Source organism: Nipponia nippon, unplaced genomic scaffold, assembly GCF_047370975.1.
Source record: "Nipponia nippon isolate SJK-2023a ecotype South Korea unplaced genomic scaffold, ASM4737097v1 scaffold_7, whole genome shotgun sequence".
Lineage (NCBI taxonomy): Eukaryota > Metazoa > Chordata > Aves > Pelecaniformes > Threskiornithidae > Nipponia > Nipponia nippon.
The window spans coordinates 49,902,544-49,924,877 of record NW_028262391.1 but is presented as its reverse complement, the minus strand read 5'-3'; positions in this window follow the sequence as shown (position 1 = coordinate 49,924,877).

Sequence of the window (22,334 nt, the reverse complement as noted above, 5' to 3'; positions counted from 1 at the left end):
GACTAAACTGGCCAACAATGTAATGATAAATTAGATGAAGAATAAGTTGCACTTAAAAATCACTTCATGTTTCCTTTAGCAAAATACCCTGGACACATTGTGAAAGTAAAGGATCTAATCTGATAAGTATCATCTATTTCAGTTGTAGGAAAAATACCGCAATTAGGCAATAAACCACATGTGTCCACACCGTGAAATTTACCTGATTGGTACATGAAAAGCTGAATGTACCTAAATATTTGTTAAGAAAAAAGAACATTAAATTTGTGTTTTGTAATGCTTGCAGTCCAGGCTGAATAATAAACAGCTGTCATTCTAAAATACTTCTAGTACAATAAAGGCATATTTTATCTCTATTCAGTTAGAACTGTATTAGCACTTTTGACTGTGTGCCTGGATCACATCTTGACAGATAGATTTGTGTTTGATTGGGAAATTTATTCCCGATTTTCATGAAGACATTTTCTGTACCTTTCGTCACATCAGAGGAACAAAAGGACGCCTAATAGACTGCTGTTTATTATTTTTATATTTTTCTTGATGCATAACCCACTTTTTTTTGTTGTTTTTTTTTTTGGGGGGGGGTGATAAAGTGGTATGTATTATTTTTAATTGGTTTCAGTAATTAGAGTATATCATAAGATCATACTGTTTTTCCTCACTGTTCTATTACGAAATCCTACTTTAAGGGAAGCCTTTGGGGATTATGCTCACTGAAAGGCAATGGGAATTTTATCTAAGGTATCCTGAACTAACTGTCTAGCCTAGAGATGCAGCAAGCCTGTTGTCTTCAATTTAAATACCAGTGAACATCTCGCAAGTATGTCAGACCCAAATATCTCCGTTCTCCAGAGCCGCTGGTTATATTCCACATTAGGCAATGCATGTACTATGGGGCTAATTGCAAAATCTGCAGACTGAAGTGAATTACAGTTATGTGTCATGGGAAAGACAAAAGAACATGACACATGCAAAAAATTAACTTAGAAAACCAAAAAGGGGGGTAAAATATGAAATAACATATACTGGAGACAAGGTTGTTCAGAAATTTCCCCAAAGGGAATCTTTTCTTTTTGCAAAAAGTGTTACCTGAATTTTTTTACTCTTCGAAGATTTTTCCTGTGAGCCAGTTATCTGCCTTTTTGAAATCTATTTGAAAACTGTTTGCCGTGTATAAACTTTGACCATTAATACCATGATGTGAATCTGTGTTACCACTACAAACACATCCAAATAGAGATCAACTTCCAACTGAAGAAAATGGAGGAGTGATTTAGAGAATGCTGAGCTACCCAGTACACTGAGCTTTGTGCCGCCATGCTGCTGAGGAACTCCTCGTTTCTGAAGAGCTATGGATTTATAGGTTGTTCTAAATTGTGATGTGCTGGATATGTCCCACAAATGGGAATATTTAGCAGTCTTACTTAGTTTTATTACATCCAGATGTGTTTTGTTTAGAAGGCCTAGCTGAAATGCTTGAGTTAAAAAGGATATTTTGTTGTAGATTGGAATAGTGATGGTTTTCTGGTTTTCCTTGGAAAGGACTTAGTACATTTTAGGACAGCTGGTTTGTTGGCTGGCGCATTGATGCCAAAATATAAAAGTAAAGAATAGTCATGTCTATCTTCAATTTAAGATGCATTTTTGCTTTCTCACTTGGATTGGTTATGCCTTTTTCCCGAACACCAAGAGGTCTCCAGAAGACCACATCCGTCTAACTACTACCCCTGTGCCTGAGTGTCTCTGAATTTCCTTGTTCTTCTCTTGAAAATACTTCTTTTCAAAGATCATTTTTATATTAGAGATGGGTCATGCAGAAAGCTCTAATGATCTTTTTTAAGGGCAGGCTTTAGTCGTTTGCACAGTATCCTGTCCAGGCTGTCCTCTGCTTCCTGGGTATTCCAGACTATAGAAATGACTCCTCAGATTTCTGGGCGTTGCAAGCATCAGGTGAAATACAGCTGATCCATTTTTCCATTAAGAAAACTGGCGTCTTGTCTGTGGAGGGTCCCTTTTTTCATAATTCAGTGGGAAATAATTGGTTTTCTGCATACAATACATGCATAGTTCTAAAACAAGCAAAAAATACTTTACAGACCAGAAGGCTTTGCTAATCAGTGTGTAATGTGCAATATAAAAGCGTTTGCCAGCTTTTGCTCCTGGAAAATCTGAAGGCTGACAGAATTACACCATAACTATAGGGCCTGAACAGTTTTGTTTATTTTCTCTCTTTTTAATATATTTCATTAGGTTTCATATTATATAGACATGCAGAACAAACCAGGGAAAATGGCTGGAAGCCTAAATCACCAATGAAGAGAAATGCTAGTTCTCTTTCTTCTGTAAAAAAAACAAACAAACAACAAACAGATGAAGAAGGAACACCTTAAAAATTGCATTTTGTTAATGTCTTATTTTTCTCACTGTTCCTCTGTTTCCCTTCTGATTCCACTGAGAAATCTGTTCATTGATGTTTTTTAATTTTTTTTTTTTTTTAAACCTGGAATATATGTCTGTACACAGCTTCATGTACTGTGTTCACACACAGACAAATCCCACCCCTCCTCCCAGGTACCATTTCTATATCCTTAACTGCATAGTTCATAAAATTAATTTCTACTCTCTATGTATATCTTCTAATGCTATTTGCTGCAGTGATCATACTACAATAATGCTTTCCCAATAGAAATGTTTATGGCAAGCTGTATTATTGTTACAGAAACAATCACTCTGTTTTGATTTGTATGAGGAATTGACACATTTCCTGCAGACTTCATTTTCATTTGCCTTAGATATCATGAAAGTCAAATCAAATCATCCCCAATTTATTACAGCATTTAACACCAACACAGCAGCAACACCCGCTACTCACTTTTTTGAAACTGCTTTTTAAAAGACAGTTACGTCTCTCTCCCCCCACCCCTTCCTCCTTTGGATAAAGCAGTAACCATAAAAGAAACAAGGATTCCAGTACAGGAGGATAATTTGAACAGCATCTTAGTCTGCTGCCTGAAAATGAGCTCCCCAGCCTATTAAAAGGAATTGGAGTCTTCCCAATGCCGTTGTGTGCTCTGGGTCAGACCTGAATTTTCTGGAATGTGCCACCTCTGGTGAGCAGGCAGGCTAGATTTGCATGTGAGAGTTGCATTTACTGCGCCTTAACCATATTGTTTGTCAAGCTTAATATTTTTTCCTACATTTTGATACGTTTGAAGTGTTTATCAGACAAACTTACAAATTAAATTTTATCAGTCTTTCAAATGCCAAGACCTTTTATGTTTTCTCTGCACATGTATACAGAATAAAATTACTGCAGCGAGCGATGCTGGGAGATGAGCCAGAATATAGCTTTGATTAATACTTTGAACCCATTCCTAGATTAAATATATATATATGAAAACATTTAATAATAACCTTTTTCTGGCTAAGATGATGTGTTTAGCATTTTATTCTCATCTCTTTGGGGGCTTCTGGTTTGATTTCTGAGGTTAGGTCTTGAATGCTGCATTTCTCAACCTACACAGATTTGGATGTTATTTTAGTTGATGAGCTATAGGAAAATGTATTTGCAGCTGTACTAGAAAGGTTATAGCAGCAACACAGGTTATTGTTCGCGTGGTCAGGTGGTGATGTGGTAAACGTGACTATAAGTTACTGTGCAGTAATCCTTTTTGTCAATGCAGTTAGCTTGGAGACATTAAAGACTCCCTGCAAAAATAAAATGTAGCATTTCACAGCAACTAATCTAACTTGCATGGCTTGTATCAGCACTACAGCTCATCTGGGCTTGCTTTCTAGCTGAAATGCTTAGTAGTATTATGACTTCAAACTAAGGCAACCAAGAGAGGAGAGCTTGTGGTCTGTATGTACCTTATAGACAGTATGTAGCTGCCTGAGGGAACTCGCTGGCACGGGAAATCATCTGTGATTGGATGGATTTAAACAGAAAATTAGGTTGTTATATGAGAACTTCTGTATAGTAAAAATGATAACATTTTATGTATCATAATTTAAGCAGGGAACCTGCAAGTACAGTGGATTACAGAGGTGAGCAAGTGTTGTCTCAATGCAGGGCCGAGGCGGAGAGACTTTCCACCTCTGAGTCATGAATCGGAGGCCATTTTTGGAGCTGGAACATTAGATGTGACAGGCTCTTATCGGAATGACAGGGCAGCAAGGCCATTACTTGGAATATACTATTGTACAACAGACGATTTCCTTTATTAGATATTCTGGCTAAACAGTGTTGTTATCCTTTGATAAAGCATGCTGATTAATGTCACGTAGTAGGAATGTCTATGCATAACTGTACATCCAGCTGTAACCCAGGTGACTCGGAGATGCCTAGTGCTGACAGCACACAAACTTCACAACTTCTATTCTGCAACTTTTGAAATGTTAAAAATATTAGACAAATCCAACTAACACAAGGAGCTCACAGATATAATATGAAGCCTGAAACACTTGCAAGAAAGAAACCTTAACAGTATTATTTCTTCACTGATAAGATCCCCAAATCCTTTGCAGCTGAAAAATTACAGAGGATTTAAAAGACTTCATGCTCCAGGTTATAAATTGACAGTGAGCCAGTCACAGTGAGAACTTCTGTCTTACAGGGACACAGAACCACTATTACTTCAAGATTTCTAATTCTCTGCAACCTAAGTCTTGACAGATGACTGCAAAGAGAAGCCAGAAATGTCACTTGTTCCACCCCCTATCATGGTTTAGTTATTTACTTAAATGCTTCCTACACCATCCTCCCAGAGAGATGGTAGAATAATGAAAATGGAAAGGAAATCTGTCTTGAAAAGACAGTGAGCTCCTCCTGAGAATCCGCTTCACTGAAGCGCAAGGGTGATTCTTGAGGGAGAAAAAACCATCTGGTTGCTACATTGATGGGGAGACCACAGAAAAGAGGGTGTTCTGCCTGCTGGGCTGCAGTAGCGCAGACTTTGGGATAGGCAAGCAGAGGTGTAGTCAATGCCATAGGCTGAAGCCAGTCGCTGAACTCAGCAGCCACTAAAGGACACAGTCCCGTTAAGAGTTCCTGGTGCACCTCTTCTGCCCATTAGATCTTGGCCGTTTATGTGGCGATGCCATCTAGTTGAAAACCAACCCGCATCTGTTGTGGTGGTGGTTTTATAAGTGCTAGTGCCAGCAAAAGGAGGAAAACAAGAACACACAGCCAGCAGCAGAGAAAGGAGCTCCTCTGCTGGGGGCTGCACAGATGGAGGTTAGTTTACTTTGTGCAAGCACACCCACTGACTGCTCTGGTAGAATTGCCTTAGAGAAGGTGTTTTCTCCCTATAGCTTAAACTGTGAATTCTGAGTTGTGCCATTCAGTTACACTGCACAGAACCCAAAGGGCTTTGAGCTAACAATAAACAAATTTTGTTGGCATTTTTATACTAATGGGCAAGATCTGTAGTAAAGGCAGAGGAAGTTTCTAGGAATAAATATTTACTGTCGCTAACTTTTATGCAAGTCTCCTTTTCAGTTCATTCATTTCAGGTCCCAATAGGTTTAATAATAGAACAGGTCTCTTAAAAGAATGCTTGCAGACACATAGACTTTTAAAATTCTTTTCAGGCCCTTTACTCCCTAAAATAACATCATCCCCCAACCAGATTAAATGGGTCCATCAACTGCAGACCCTAAGCAAGAGCTCAGGTGGAGGTAAGCTGTAGTCATTACACTGAAATGAAAGCAGCTGTGCTAACTTGCACCAGCTGAGAATCTAGTGAGGTGCGTAGAAATGGTTTCTTTAATTTAAGCAGTATCTGGGATAGAAAAAACCACTTCCCTGGAGACAGCCTAGAAACTCAGGCTAGGATCATTTCTTGCTGTAAGTGCAGGGAGCTATTCTGTACTGCATCTCAGCTGCAGTCCCTAAAGCACAGCAAGATCTTCAGGCAAGGTCTCTGGTGTGTTGAGTCAACACATCAGAACTCATGAGTATGTTCAAGAAAGCATAACTTAATGATGCAAAACTGCTAAGTTCTGCATTTATGAAAAAGGGAACATGAATTTAATAAGTGCAAGTGTCTCATATAACTAGTTTCCTCCATGTTTTTTTTTCTATTGATATTAGTTACACTCTAACTGCCTTCTTAAGCTCATTCTTATTGTAAGTCCATCAGGATGGTTTTATTCATAAATGCTTTGCATTTAGCTATTTCATATGTAAATAGAAAACAGGCCTCCTCTGAGGAAAATAAGAGCATTATGTTGTCTAAAATATTCTTTTTCCACATGGATTACTACCCACATGCAACAGCTCAGCTGACTCATGGTATCAATACTTCCATAAGGGTTTTCAGCACAGCCCATATGTGTAAGTGCTTTCCAGACCTTAATCAAGGCCTGTTAAGAAGTGTTTTCCCCTAATGGAAAAGATAAAAGACATGGATCAGCCACCTGAAATCTATTACTATTTTCTGGAGGGTAATGCTTGTGGTGTAGTTAATAGGCTGCATCTGTGGTATAAGGGTATGAGTGTTGTAGCAGGATGGAAGTGCTACAAACCTAGAGTGAAATGCTTAGCTAGTAATTCTTCTCAGAAAGACACGCTTTCTCTACGAAGTGTCTGTGCTATTCTTGGACTCAACACTTCTGTATCCTGCTACTGGAGGTCTCAGAAGAAAAAGCAGGTGTTTGGGGTATGGATTTCTTACCTAGCTCTCCATCAGAGGTGAGTGAGGTGCTAATTCATAACCTTTACCTATTGCCAGGTCTGTGGTTGGTCACCAAAATCAGAAAGCTGAAGTTGGGAGTGAGGAGCAAAATAGCGATTAGCCCTTTAACTGTCTGCATTGTTTTTCATTTCCCTCAGCTTTTTTCTGAAGTTTTGGTTTTTTTTTTTTTCTTGGGACTACAGAAGATGAAGTTACTTATGGATAATTCATGAACTAGAGACTTAATATTTGGATTAAAGGTTTAAGATTTTTCTAAACAATTTAATGAAATGAGCAAATAATATATAGGTATTTTTTTCCACATGTCAATCATTCTCAAACTATGTTAGCATCTTAATTTTTTTTTTACACGTTAATGGCATCTCATTGTTCCATTAATGGTCTGCAGTAGGATTATCTGTATTTATTTTCCATTAGTGCTTATGCATTTTGGTATGCCTGAACAAGTATTAGAAAGTTAAGCTTCATCTTTCCTTGGAAACACGGGAGAAATGAAGCTTCTTACAGAAATTTCCTCAGTATGCCTATTTAAATGTTAAGTTCTAATTTTTATTTGATTTCTATTCCTGTAAGCTTTATTCTTTTTAATTTTCCAATCACTGAGTGAGTGAGAAGTTGGGAATAAGAGCTGCCCTGGTATCTAACAGTTGTCTCCAGGACAGTTTTTAAAGTGACATGAATGGTTATACCTCCACTGATCACTAGAGCTCTGCTTGCTTATGCTGGTTAAGAATCTGGCTCCACAGCTTCAGTGGAGCTGTAAATATACTGTAAGTCCTTAGAATCTGCTGAAGTAGGTTATCTTGATTAGTTATGTTTGTAGAATATTTCTATTAGGAAAAGGTGGAATAAAGTCACTAAGTTTGACTTAGAGAGGCAGTAAAAAGTGGAGCATTTTTCATTTTTCTTTTGCATTCGTTGCTGAAGAAGGCTCTGGAATCCTAGCTTAGCAACAGTGTAGTGTTTTCCCTTGTGATCTCCTGAACGAGTGCTTTCCTGACTCAGTGCAAGAGTTGACAGTATCAAAAAGCTTCTGAACAGGTGCGTGGATTGAAGTCAGTATTATCCACTTGAAAATACTTTTGAAGCTGTGAAAGAATATCTATTCAGAAAAAACTGTGCTAACACAGCTAGCACAAGGAGGTGGAGGTGTTGAATATCCAACTCAGCAATACTAATTGATGCTTAAAGATTGTCGCGCAAGGAAATCTGAGCCAGGCAGTGACCTGATCTGTCCTGTTGTTGCTAAAGCAAAGTAACTTGTTACTTTAGAAAATAAGGGGCTGGTGGCTTTTCCAAGACTTTAATAATGAAATATGATATTTGCTAAATGGTTCCCCTGCATGTGGTTCCCCTTTCTTTTGTGCTATTATCACTGTTATTTGCTTAGTTGTTTTTCCTCTCCATAATAATATATCTTTTTGTTTTAATATAAACTAAAACCTGTGCAACGATTTAAACTTCTCTTAAGCAAGTGGAGATTTAGTCCAGAGAACAGGTTTTCTTGGCTGTGTCTGTGTTTGGAGGAGGCTACTGCATTTTGGTTCATGAGGGAATCCTCTGCCTGAGGCAGGAACTGAAGCCAGCGTTGAATGTGTTGGTTGGTCCAAAGCAATGTGTTTCAGTTGTACCTTCTTCATCTTTACTGACTACAAATTGTTTGTCAGATTAAATCAAAATTGCTGCTTTTGAAATATAAAGTCCTGTATGGGTTGAGACTGCACTACTAGAAATTTCTCTCTTCTTGTGTTGTATTGCAATAGGTAGAGAGACTTGCATTGGTTCATTACTGGTTTTGCCTGAAGGGGAGGAAAGGTGGTGTTCTACATTAAGAAGCTTCAGCTGTTAAGTAAGCTTTTGTCTTAATTTGCAAAAGCCCAGGCCTGGTGATGTCCTTTTTTTGTTCTGGATCCTGTGGGCTAGGTCTTTGGAAGAAAACTAATGTGTGTGGTCAAGATGAGCTTTCTGTCCTGCAGGTGAATTAAATTATTGACTTTCAGCAAGAATGCAGACTTTCAGGTGAGGGCTGCTTCAGTAAATTGTTCACATAGGCTTTTATAAAAATATGTTCATGACTGGTAAGGATTCAGTGGTACTGTTATAGGAAATCAGTAAAACACAGTATTTTTTTAATATTTCAGTTGTTTGTTTTTGTTTGTTTTTTTTTTTTAAATTCCTTTAAAATATTTCTCAGATTGACTTTCTTTCTCCTCCCTGTATTACATACTGCACTTCCTACAAGCTAACCAGACAGTCATTTACTTTTGCCCAATTGATTTGTGGTATTTCTATTTTGTGTGCTAACCTCAGTTCCTGTGATGCCTTGGAAAAGCACACACTTTATTTATTCTGTACATTTATCAAATGAAGCCTGACATGAAGTCACTGGGTTTGACAAAAAATTTATGGTGGTTTCAGTTGGCTTTGTGTTAGCCTCTGATATTCTTTGATGTGTTAAACAGAATTGGTTAAGGAGGATTTTTTTTTTTTTAAGGCCTCCTGTCCCCTCAGGTTTGTAAAACAGTTCATAGCATATTTGCAGTCCAACGCATCTAACCTCTATTAAATTTATGAATGTAGTATAATATTTTCTTGGCTTTCTTTTCAACTTCTGTGAAGTGAGTTCTGTAGATTTTTATCTACTGCTAGTCCTTCTGCTCCCCGTCTTGGCACTTGACCACATGAATTGCTGTTTCCCCTCCCTTCGCTCTCCTGCTTCTGCTCACATCTCTCTCCAAAAATAATCTGAAGCCTTGGAGAAATGCATTTAAAGTATGATTTTGGCTCTAATAAAGAGGAACAAGAAGTAGTAGAGAGAGGGATGGAAAAGAGAAATATAACGGACATAGAGAAGAACATGCTCATTCATGTGTAAGTCCTTAACCTTTGGTGACCCTTCTGAAGGAGTGGTCAGCACCATTGTTTTGAGAAAAGATTCACCCTGATTCTGACTCTGACCTTCTATGAGACCTTTAAAGTTGAAGCTTGTCTAAGAATAAAATCAGAGATGCTTAATATTAAACATTTTTTTAAAAAAGTGTAATCCAAATGCTTTGACCTTTAGCTTAGAGTAGTCAGCTTGGGCCAGTTAACAAGTGATTGTAGTAATGCAGCAGTCAAACAAACAAACCAACCAACCCCCATAACACCTTCTGATCGTGACTTTGTGTGCAAAAGCTACCCATCAATGAGCTGTTAATACTCACTGCAGTGCTTACAAAATTTCTGTGCTATAAATCTACCTCTGTAATGCCATAGAACATCAAGAATCAGTCTGATGGATAATTCATTCTTTCACTAGGGCTTGGGCTAAAGAAGATCTGAATTTGCTTTCTGTACAAGAACATCAGAGTTGGATCAAGGGAAGCTGATGCATTTTTCTGGTGTCTGTCATATTTCTGGTAATGTTTGGATCTAATCTGTTGCTAATTTAGGTCCAAGAAAGTGAATACTTCCTTCCCTCAGAAAATCAGAAAATACTAGGGCTTGCATCTTTGTGTGACCTTGACTTGTACTATAGTTGCGTCTAATATCTGATTAGAGGGATAGCTAATTTGGTTTGGTGGTGACTGCCTTTAAGAGCTGCCTCTCCACCATGAGGGGTAGGTGATGTTTTGGTGGGACTCGGTGGAAATTTTGACAGAATGGAAATAAATGTTACTGTGGGAGGTGTCAGCTATGCCAGAATTTACAATGCAAATCTAGCGGTCTAACTAGTGAACTGTTCTGTGTGTCTATTTTTTTTCCAGTTTAGGTTCCTTCATCTGCCTACTTATCTGTAGGTGTTTTGTTGGGGCATCAGGAACATGTCAAAAATGAAGTTGCATCAAAACAAAACAAATTCTGCCATGAAAAGTTGCAAAATTTTGTTTTATACTGAGTCTGATTATAAAGTCGTCTTTTGAATGTTGATTTCTTTACTTTCAAAATGATAGAACTCCAAAATGTGTCCTACAAGTCAGCACCTCCTGTATCTAAGAATGGTTTCAAAGAGAGACGGCAAACTATAAATGCATGACAGAGCTACATAAGGCGGTTCTTTGACTGTGATGCAGTAACAGAGTAGAAATAAATATGTATTCAACATAGAAATTAAGAAAAATGTTTTCCTGAAGCAAAAAAAAAAAGGTTGGTACTCTGTCACTACATCACACATGCATCAGCCAACTCACTGTTTTCAAGAATATCTGAAAGATCTAATGTTAGAGTTGCCCCTCTCCTAGCTGAATTCATGAGGCAGGCAGACATCCTCACAATCCCCTAATAGGAAAGCATACTAGAAAATACCTGTAACTCTATTCCCTCAGTGCAACATTTGAATAACTCTTCTTGACTACAGTGGAAAACAATCTCAAATTTACTGTACATTTCAAAAGCCCTCAGCACAAAGCTTTGCAGCATTCCTTTTTTTCAGTATTAGTAGTCAGTTGCACCACAAATTTTTTGGACTGTTTTACCTTTCTCTTTCTTTGGCTCTGTTTTGCATTACCACATTGTAGTTACTGAAAGATGATTTTTACCCATCACTTTGCAGAAGGTCCCACACAAGTTGTAAATAAAGAGCAGGCCATAGGGCATTGTGGGATAATTCTACCTTTACCTCCTGAGTAAGGAAGCCAACCTAATTAATGGCTTCCCTCCAACTGGAGAGGTGCAGAATAGTAATTTGGATACTGGCAAACCAAGGATTTATTGTCAATTCAGAAGACTGTGAGTGCCAACTCTGCAGTTCTCTACATCTCAACTTACAACTGGGATCAATACCGCACTTGCAGCTTCCACTTGTATATTTTATTTATGGAGCACATATTTTGAAACTTTTTTCCCTGTTGTTTTTAAAGAGTTACTGCCACTACCTGCTTTGATTTAGGCTAGCCAGAATTTATTTTGCTTTCTTTTCAAAGTGGGACAACAACTGCTAGTGATAACGGGCTGTGTCTTTGGGTACATGTGTACCTTTTGTTGTGTGTAGTTAGAGGTAACAATACATGTAAATCTGTCAATTTGAATTTCATTTAACTTAATTTCTCCTTCAGCCTCCCCTGGCAGTGCTATTGTCATGAACACATATCGTGGCCAGCAGAATGGAATAAAGTCTTTGGTATGTGTGAGAATTATGTTTTGGATATATCTGGAAAATTCCAGTGAGCTTTCTATGGGTAACTGCAATCGATGGTATAGAGGTACGTTTAAACCAAGGTCACAGATCTGAATGTCCCTGTCCTCTGGAGCTGAGGTCAGCATCTCTATTCAAATGCTCCAGCTCTTTCTGTGATGTGCTGACACTTACAGGTTATGCTTGATGTTATATTTACTATATATACATTAAATGATCACTAAAATGGGAAGCGCTACTTCCAAATCCTCCATGTGCATTTTGTGTGTGTGTGTGTATATGTGCAAACAGAGATACGCTTTGGGTAGACACAGGAGGTATCCAGGTTCGCAGTGCTCTTTTTGAGTTACAGATGCAATACCACAGTAAAAAGATAATGTAGTTACTCTAATGGGCAAGGGGATGAGATAAAGCTTTTTTTTTTTTTTTTAATGTCTAGCACAAAAATCCCTGTTTAACTATGTACAGGCAATGGAAAAACCAGGGAATTTTAATATAGAAGCCAAATGACATAGACTGTACAGTCAAGTAGCAGAATGACACTTTGAATAAAAGAAGGAAGATACTTTAAATTTTGTCTCACTTATATTACCTAGCTGTACTTTCTCAATAGTGTCACTCATGCCAAAGTATGTGAGTAGGGATTAAGCTGGAATCATCTACCAGTTTGTCTTTATGGGAACTCTTCTTCCTCTTTTGCGGGTAGAGGATACTTTGGAAGTCCATCTTTCATAGCTGTCACACACCAAGCAGTAAAACCTATCATTCTGTCTGTCTGCTCAGCTGCTTTCTGTGATGGTTTGCCAATGTAAGATGAAAATTAAAGTATGTATTGTGTACAGAAAGATTAGATAACTAATTATTTGCTGTAACAACTTTTCAGGACAGATAAGGCTTGACTGTAGTCTTCCAGTAAATCAGAGGAGCCTATTTGATCAGGGGCAGGAGTCCCGACTACCAACTCATTTCGTGTTCACTGCTGAACAAACACAAAAAACAATCAATGTGGGCTAGATTTCAAAGAGTAAGACAGAAATGAACCGGCAAACCAGTCCATTATTAGGCCCCTTCACTCTCCTATGATAATGGTTTGGAAGACCTAAAATTATTTAATAGTACCTCTGTTTTCCACTTCTCAACCTTAATTTTGCCTTTAAAAAAATTATGCAATTAACAATTATCTAATTAACCCTTTTGCAGAAGGGTTTCTTGCATTTTAAGTTAGTTGCATTATCATAGTGCATCTGTGTGTGGGTTTGTATTCCCCGGTTATTGGTCTCTATTAAATACCTGTGAATTTTTTTTTTTTTTTTGGACCAGACAAAGAGTAATAACAACTGAACAAAATGGAAATCAGGCAGTCACATTTTTCATCCTTTGCAGTTAATGCATTAACATTCTCTGGATTTCATGCTTTACTTGTGACAATGACTGTTTTCAGGCTAGTCACAATATCCCTAGATGTCAGGGCTTCAAGAAAAACAGCTAGAAAATTTTAATGAAATCCCTCTTTTTACCACCAGACAAAATAATCTCCCCCCTGTAGGGTATTTTTTTGGTTTTCTGTTCTATAAACCACAGACTATCAGTTTAGCTGTTGCCTAAAAGGTAATGTGATGGAAGCCTGGTTATAGATTTGATATATTGCAGGAAGGCTGCATTCATGAATTGTGAATAAGAGCAACAATTTTTCAAATATATATTGTCAAAGCCGTTTTCTCTCCAATAACATTGCACATAAAATGTTACAAGTGTAATGGCTATTTTACTTGCAGTTAAAAAGTGCATACAATTGTCATACATCACCTGTTGTTAAAATGACATCTGGGAATATAGGAAGGTTTTTTCTTATCCTGTTTCAGACTTCTTTACTATCTGTATTTCCTATTGAAGGTATCAGTATTAAAGAATTACTAGAGAGAGGACAGCACCCACATACGTGTGTGTGTGTGTGTACACATATATATGTATTTGTTCTTGGCAGATCTTAGTACCTGTATTTAATGTACATTACTGTCTCTTGAATGACATAGTAATTTCTCCGTAGTTCGAATAGAGGACCTCGCTCTATACTTTCACTTGCATCTGTCAAATATTGAGTGACCGTAGTTGGCCTATGGTCATTCTCAATAGCTGTTTCCAGATCTCATTGACTTAAATGGCTGACACTTGTTGCTACTCCAAAGATCACAAAACTGTAGGGATGATCTCGGTTCAACTCATCCAGTAAAGTTAGTTGCCGTAAAATTAATTCTTCAACTGCACTTCAACGGTATTCTAATACAGGTTGTTAAAAGCTCTAAAGGTCTGACAAAGAAATTCAAAGTGACTTATAAAGAAGGATTTCTCTATTATAAGCAGACAGCATGCAATCTTTGATCAGTTGAGGACAAATGCAAAGCTTTCCTTTTGCTGAGGCCAGGATTTCATCCACAGTATAGGATTTTTGTAAAGTTCTTGTCATAGATGTTTGAAGTCTTTAATAGGAATACCAATGTTGAAAATCCCTCTTAATATGCTGTGCATATGGCATACACAAAGCATCATGTTCCTTCTACCCATCTTTGAATAAGTCATTGCTTAAACTTAATGCCTTATTTCTGCAGTTTCTCCTTGATCCTGCATAGGAGTCTGTACTTGCAGAATACACGCCAGAGTTTCTGAAAGGATCTATGTTAGCTACTTCTACTTTGGACCAAGGTTTTAGAAGGCGAATCCTTGAGAGTAGGAAACTGCGTTTATTCATTTAGAAATCTGTAAAGCTCCTCACCTTAGTTCTAGGACTAGTGTCTGACACTGAGAAAGGTGGTCTAGGACTACTGGATTATCTGGAGGGTGTTTCTCCAAACTTCCCCTGCTTGACCAGCAATCCTGGACTAGCAAGCACAGTTTTTTGCATAAGATGACTGCAACTCCCTTCCATGGTCTGGGATGGAAATGCAACTGGGCTTCCATGATCAACCTTATTTCAAACCCTAGAAATGAGGAAGCTAAAAGCAAGAGCCCGTTATGAAAGTTAATATAGGTGAATATTTCTGCGTAGTCTGAAGTGGCTGCTTTGTCTTTCTGCGTGCGTTTCCTGAGTGCTTTGATGCTACAGCATGGGCTTTATCAAGCTCTGTTCTGAACTGGTTACCTCATTAGGTTTAATGTTTGATTAGTGAGTCATTAAATACTATATAAGTCAGAACACAAACTGTATCCAGTTCTCCTTTGGTTTCCAGTAATGATTTGAAAAATATTCAGAGTACATATTATATACCTTTGTCATGGGTGGGACAGAGGGAATGATAGCTTCTAAAAAATCAATTCTAGCCAAACATTTTATAACACAATATGTCATCCAATATTTGTCGACTGAAATTACTAATCTAAGGATATTGTTACTAAATTTCTAATATGGTATTTGACAGTAAGTTGTAAGTAGACCTTTATACTTTTCGTCTCTGGCGAGTGTCTTTTCTGGTTGTATTGAACTGAAGAAGGCGACTTTCATAGGATTCAGTCTTCCTAAGAGAGAAGCAGCAGAGGGTGACTTAACACTGAGTCAGGGATATGCCACTATGCCACAGGACAGTTTATCACTGACAACATTCTTGAGGTTTAATTGCTCTTCTCACCCTCCCCTCTATTCTCCACCCCCACCCCCCCCAGTTTTCCTCAAAATGGATTAATACCAGCCATTCCTCATATAATCATACTGAAATTATGGAAAAATTGAACAAAGCTATGATCAAAAGCCTGTGAGCTTTTTTTCTCCTAAGCAGACTGTAGGCTACTTTTGATAATAAAATTACATGTGCTTCTGTCAAAAGCAGAAGTTGCTGTTGTTTTGTGTGATGTTATTTTAATGGTGCCACTTAAAATTAAGTTCTGTTGCTGAAACACTGGCTGTGAATAGCATTTCCTGTGCTCCAAAATGTCTACCAAAGACGTGCCTCTTGGGAAGCAATCAGCAGTTAACCTTGAGCAGTATGCTTATTTAAACTGTAGATGGCAAGCTCAAGAAAAACGATCCACTAAATCCAAATGTAGTAAAAACAAATGTGTGCTGATGCCAACTAATGTGCATGATGGCATGTAACTGTATGCATATATTGTTGATGGGTAAATGTTCCTCTGCCCTTGCTTTCTGTGGTGAAGGAAAAGCGAGGAGCCTCTGACAGGATCAAAGGTGCTGTGCGCCTGATTTCATCTTGCTGAGCAGCAGTGGCATCGTGTGCTGTGCTATCTCTCGTTAGCGGGGCAGCCCTTTAGAGCAGGGGAGAGATTAAACACTCTAATAAATGCAACTAATCCATAAGGTGAGAGAGCAGAGTATATGCTGTCCCATTATTCAAACGCTATTTCCTCTTCCTAAGTAGCCAGAGGCTTTTTCTGGATCATTTGTGGTCGCTTCACTGTCCATGCTGTTGTCCATTTCTGTCACCGTGTTACAGTCAGTGCATGTTTCCTCACAAGCAGTCCAGCCAAAATTATTTGTACCTAACCACTTGTTTTTCTTACTTCAATGGGAATAAGAACAGCAAAATCTGGATGCTAGTGGGTTGGATAGTGAATCTCAGTATGAGCATTAATAAAACATGTGCAAAGTGCTAGCTCAGGTCACAGAAGCCTCTGGCAAGGAAAAGAGTATATTGCCTTGCTGTAGGGGTAGTTGCTGGCTTGGAGAGAATAATCCATACAGTAATAAGCATTCTGAAAAGTTGTTATTGAGTTACTTGCATAAAAATGAAGCCTCTGAGCTATTTTTGTTTGTTATTGTATTGAAAAAAAGAATAGAAGCCACTTGTTCCTGGGTAATTGGGAGGTAATAGGTAATTTGTGGAGGTGACAGAAGAGTTGATTCAAATGAAGTTGTGCAGGGGAGAAGCAGCATGCCTCAAATTCACAAACAGCAGAGGATCTGAAGAAAAGGGTTATAGCTGGACATGGCGAGATGTCCACTGGCTTTGTAATTCTGCATAGCAGTCTTTTTCTCTGACCACCCTCTAGCAGTTCGTATTGATTCTCCTCCAGCTACTCGCAGAAACGTCTTACTTGCTTATAGAATCAGTGCTCTCCAGCATTTAGTAATGAAGTAAAAAAAAAACAACTAGTCTATGTATTTAATTGTGTGTCCTACAGCAGGTGAAGATAAATGTCAAAAGTTCAAAGGTGCCTGTCAAAGGCTCAGTCATAGTGGTGGCAAAAACAGATTCAGCGAGTGTCACACCAGGCTGGTAAAGGTGGAAACCCAAAGCTGTGGCTTTACAGCATATCCTAAAATGAGGCGTGAGAGTTGTGAGGGAGGGAAGCAGAGAAGAAAATCTTTGTTTAAAAAGAATTTGCCCTCAACCGGTATTTGGCCACTGATTCAGTTTCAATTGAAAAAACACATTGATGTGTCTTGAGAGTTATTCTTAGAGTTTTGGTTTGTTGTTAAAAATAGCAGTAAATGCCTTGCTGCTATGGTTGTAAGGAGAATTTTAGAAAACAATGTGAGCAAAGCTGAGATATTCCGGAAAGTCTAACAAGTATGAATGACTTCGTGTGTTTTGGTGAAAATATCGGGTAATAGTCAACTTTCCCCTGGTTTTAACTTTTTTTAGTCTTTACAGAAAACCATACTGAGGCATCTTTGTAGTTACCTGAAATTTCTGAATTTTAAGAAAACACGAGGAATCGCAGAAGTTTACAGTTTTACTATGAATACAGCCTCATTTTGGTATATATTTGTCCTTTCTTTAGTCTGCTGTTTCTCCAAAGAAAGAGATTTTCCAAGTCTCATGGCATTGTTCAGTCCCACTCACCTGATGGAAAAAGTTCAAGTGTTCATTGGGTCTTAGGTACCATGCACCATCTTTTGTTGAACATCTGAGAATTTAGTGTGATTATGCTTTCATGTCGATGCCTTGCATAGCCACAGGTCTCATCTTAAAGGTCAGCTACACTCCCTTGCTTCAGTCCTTTCCCCCAGTCCAAGCTCTGACTGTGTGCTCATCTTTTTCTCATGAAAACTGTTATTTATTTATTCCAGATCACTGAAAGATGAAAGCAATAGGTAAAAAAGGAATACTTCAGTATCCTTCTTAATGTTGTGCTCATGGTGACAGAAGGTCACCATGCGGGGGGTGGGGAGGGTGAAATTGGTGATAATTCAATCCTCTCTTTTCATTGTAGGAAAGACAATTTTACAAGAACTGGCTTCATAAAAGGAAGAAAAAGTTTGAGTAGGTAAGGGACATAAAATTACCTGTCACCAGGAGGCAAAGCAGAGATGAGTAGGACATTTCTGTGGGGAATCCTTCCAAGAAGGAAGTAGGGCCAGGACAAATAGCCACAACAAATTCAAAAGTAGGTTCTGGTCAAAAAGAAGTAAACACAAAATTATGATTGAATGCACATCCCCAGGGAAGATGTGGTTTGGAAAGCATATGAATTGCAGATAAATACTGGAAGAGGATGTAAGGTATGCAAGGAAATTGTGATGCTGAGCTAGTAGAAAAGAAGATATTACTAAATAGACCTGGGTACAAATACGATGCTGATGCTCTTATTTTACATGTTTCATAGACACCACATGGGGAAATGACACACGGTGGGATAACTGCTGGGTATTTGACAGTCTTACATTGCATCTTGCTTACACAAAAAACCTTGTTATAGTCTGCAGGTAAGGGCTGTGCAAAGGGAGTAAGAATTGCAGGAGACATAGCTTGTGATTATGTACCTGGCCTGTAAACAGCTGCTTCCTTAGAGGGAAAGAATATGTTTTGAACACAAAGAAGCCTTTTTTTCCTGAATCATAAACCCAAACTATCTGTCCTTTGCTCTCTTTCTTTAAGTTTTGGTGAGGCCTGAATGAAAACTTACTCTTACTTCCCTATAAATCACAATGACTTCAGTTTAGTATGCGTAGGTGAAAGAGAGAGTAGATCCACCATTACTCCTCTCTGTCTTTCCTGTCTGTTTTCTGTTCTCTAACTTCCCTCGGGTGGTAATTTTTAATGTTTGGAACAACTGCTACTCTATAACCTGTGCTGTTTTTGACAGGTCCAGATGGCAGGTAAGACAACTTCATCTTGACAGGGCCAGAGGAGCCTTAAAGTCCACTGTAGTAGTCTTCTGGGGCTGGCAGGAAAGATGCTCTGGAGATACCTCTGCACTGTCTGCCCCTCGTTGAGTTCCCTGCTCTGTCACGGTCACAGCTGGTCCAGTCCCTCGGCAGTATCCCCTGGTAGCTTGGAGGCTGCATGTGGTAGCTGTGAAGGACACGGGTAGATAACTGTTGTCTTTTTATCCTGTTTTCAGTCAATGGGATGGAGTAGCTAGGGTTGGTAAGGAACCTTCTGAAACGGTTTCTTTATGTCAGAGTCTTTGTGGACAGTAAAACTAAAGTAGCAAGAGTGGGGAGGGTGGAGGACCGCTTTGCTCTGTGGGAGGAGAGGGCAGGATGAAGATAAAAGAGCATCTTGAGAGCCTTGTAGCTGTGCACAAGGCCCTGCAACAGATGAACAGCCTCAGGGCTGTTCAGCAGAAAGCAATGTTGGCTCTTGCAGGTTTTCTGGTGGGAGGACTTCCTTATTCTGAGGGACTTCTTGGAGGGATGCTAATTAATTGAAAGGTGGGTTTACCAGCAATCCACCAAAGAAGCTGTTAATGTTGTTTGTAACTGATTAGGTCTATTTGTACTGTTTCTCCTCTCCCTACATGTTTATTTTTCCCGCTAGATTGCTGCAGGCTTCCTGAGCATTAAAACAGCAGTTTGGTAGTGATATGATACTGTGCCTGAGCTAGAGAGCAGCAAATTGGCAGCATCAGCATTCTTACTCCCTAGCTTAGGCTGCTGTACGCAGTAGGTGAAGTCAACATTAATGTCTTAAAAATATTACAAATGCACATTTGTTGGAACTATACCGTTGCCCTGATATTAACTTTTTTTCTCGCTCTAATGACAAGTGACTGCATGGCAGCACTCACACATTCATTTTGATATCTTCTTTCTCATGAAGCCTTTTTTAACATCAAGGATTCTTTTTCTGACACACGCTTGGATTCCAGATTACTACCTTAATCCTTTCCTTTATCATTATTGAGAGCTGGGGATGGACTAACAGCCACTCTGTTAGGAGACTTGGCCACAAGGGACTGAGATTAATAGTCATACTGCTAGGAAGTTCTGCTGTGCTTTGGAGGCTGAATATCTCATAGTCTTTTTGGCACTGTGTGGCAAACACAAGCTAAAGCAGGGGCTGCCTATTAACTGAGGTTAACTTTGGTTTTTCACTTTCACTTGTTCCTTTTTTAACATTGGTAACTACAATGGAGTAAAGGCATTTCAGGATAAATTCTTGTTGAAGTTCATTTAAGTTCTTGCTTGGTGGGAAGTTTGGGCTCTGGGAAGAAGAGGCAGGGAGGATGAGCAAAAGCATCTGAATTGGACTGAAGTCACTGCTGATGTGAAAAGAAAGGAGCTAAGAGCCTTTATTTAAGGAAAGGACTTGTAATTTGAAAACTTATAATGACAGCTGAATAAGCAATTCTTTCATATCTGCCTTAAGAAGCTGAGTGGTAAAGGAGGACATGGGTATTTTGTTGAACAGTGAATTAATAGAACATGGTCTTGTAATATGAATGTTTATGCATTGTTAGTATTGTAATATCACATTACAACTTTCCACTCAACAAAAACAGAACTTTGGTGCCTGACAATACAAATAGTATTCCCCCCCACAAAAAAAAAAAAAAAAAAAAAAAAAAGCTTTTAGGAATAATCAGAAAGAAATATAATCCCAGACTTTTTTTCTTTAAAAAACAAACAAAAAACCACCAAAACACAAAACCCCATCCCCAAACAAAAATAACAAACAAAACAAAGAAAAAAAAAATCCAAACTGAGAATATAAACAGAAAAGTACATCTAAGACACCTGCACTGAAAATCTCTGCCTTATTTTTTCTATTACCTTAGGTTATAGTCTTAAAAATCCCCAAAATAAATTTGTGGAAAAAGACCTGTATTTCCACACAGATTTCCATATGTGTGGACTGCTTTTTTTCTTCAAAAATAATCTGAGGGCTAACAAGATAGTTTCGCTGCCTTACTACCTGAAGTTAAGACTGTCTTATCAAGGCTATTTTCTCATTTGATTTTACTGTTGCTCTATCTTTTATACAAAGTTTATAACTGCCATGCTGTTGCTCTTGGGTTAAACAGCAGCTGAATTTTTGTGTGGATTCCTGTGCATGTAATGCAGGCTAATGCAGGTATATTCTGTTCTTGAAAAATGATGAGGTCAAACAGCATGTAAGAGAATTCTTCTTTTAAAATTCAGAATTGCAACACGAACTGGTCAGGCCCTAGGGCACAGGTCTGCAATAGGATATAGAGCAAGTACTGTTAAAGGGGGGGGTTGGTTGGTTGCTTGTTTTCAGGACTCCAAGCTCTGCTGTAGAGATGTTTGCTTAGGCTCAGCTGTGGGAAGGGGAGGACAGGGAACAATATTTCAAATCTGTCTCCCATTGCAGGGAGCATTGGTAAGAATACTGAGTGTGAATTTGATAATTTTGATAGATTTCTGAATGGGAGATTACACATAGAAAGGCTTTTCAGTCTCCTAGCTTGATGGATGACTGCAGAGTACTTATATGAGACTGAACGTATTGGTAATGCACAAAAGATGAGGACAGACAAAGAGAAAGAACTTGTGTTCTTCAGACTTTTTTTTTTTTTTAAAAGAAAAAAATCTAGCACTTTAGTTAAATTATATTTAAAATATTAACTTGAAGTGGTCCTGGCTTTGGCAAGAAATACAGGCTCCAGCTAACTGACACTTAAAACACTGATTGGTAAAAGTTTGGATGCTATAGGAAGAAGGATGATTCAACTTATTTTCTTATCCACTTTTCCAAAGCATCTATGATTTGCTGGTAATGGAAAGAAGTTTTGGGTTATATGAATCTTCTAAGCAGCTGCACAGGAGAAGACCCATCTCATAAAATTGGAAACAAATTATTTTTCTGCAACTTTTTCCTTCTTTTGGGTGTGTGGGTTCATTCCGTCCTCATTTCCCCTTTTCCATTTTGATACATGGGAGGAGAAATAAAGGACAAGGGAAATAATGCAAGCCTTGAAAAATGAAACAGTTTAAAAGCTTTCCATGGAAAATACGTCTTTTTCCATCTTGCTGTAAGGGACTGAGCTGGTATGAAGTTGTCTCATCCTTGCTTTACTCAGAATTCCTGTCACAGGGTCAGGAGCTAATGAGGCTACCTATTGAGATAGTGGCATATTCTATTTACACTTGCCCCTTGTATGGCTAGGGCAGAAGGGAATGAGAGAGGATGGGATAATCTCTTGGAAGGCAGCATTTAATACCTGTCTGGTAGGAGATAATTGCTGCATTTCTGGGGGATTAGCACGGTGGAACTTTATTATAGTGTAGTGAAACTGTACCCAGCTATCTCTCACCAGACAGATGTCAGACTATTTTGTCACAGAAGACACAAAGCACAGAATGAAAGATGCATGAATAAAGC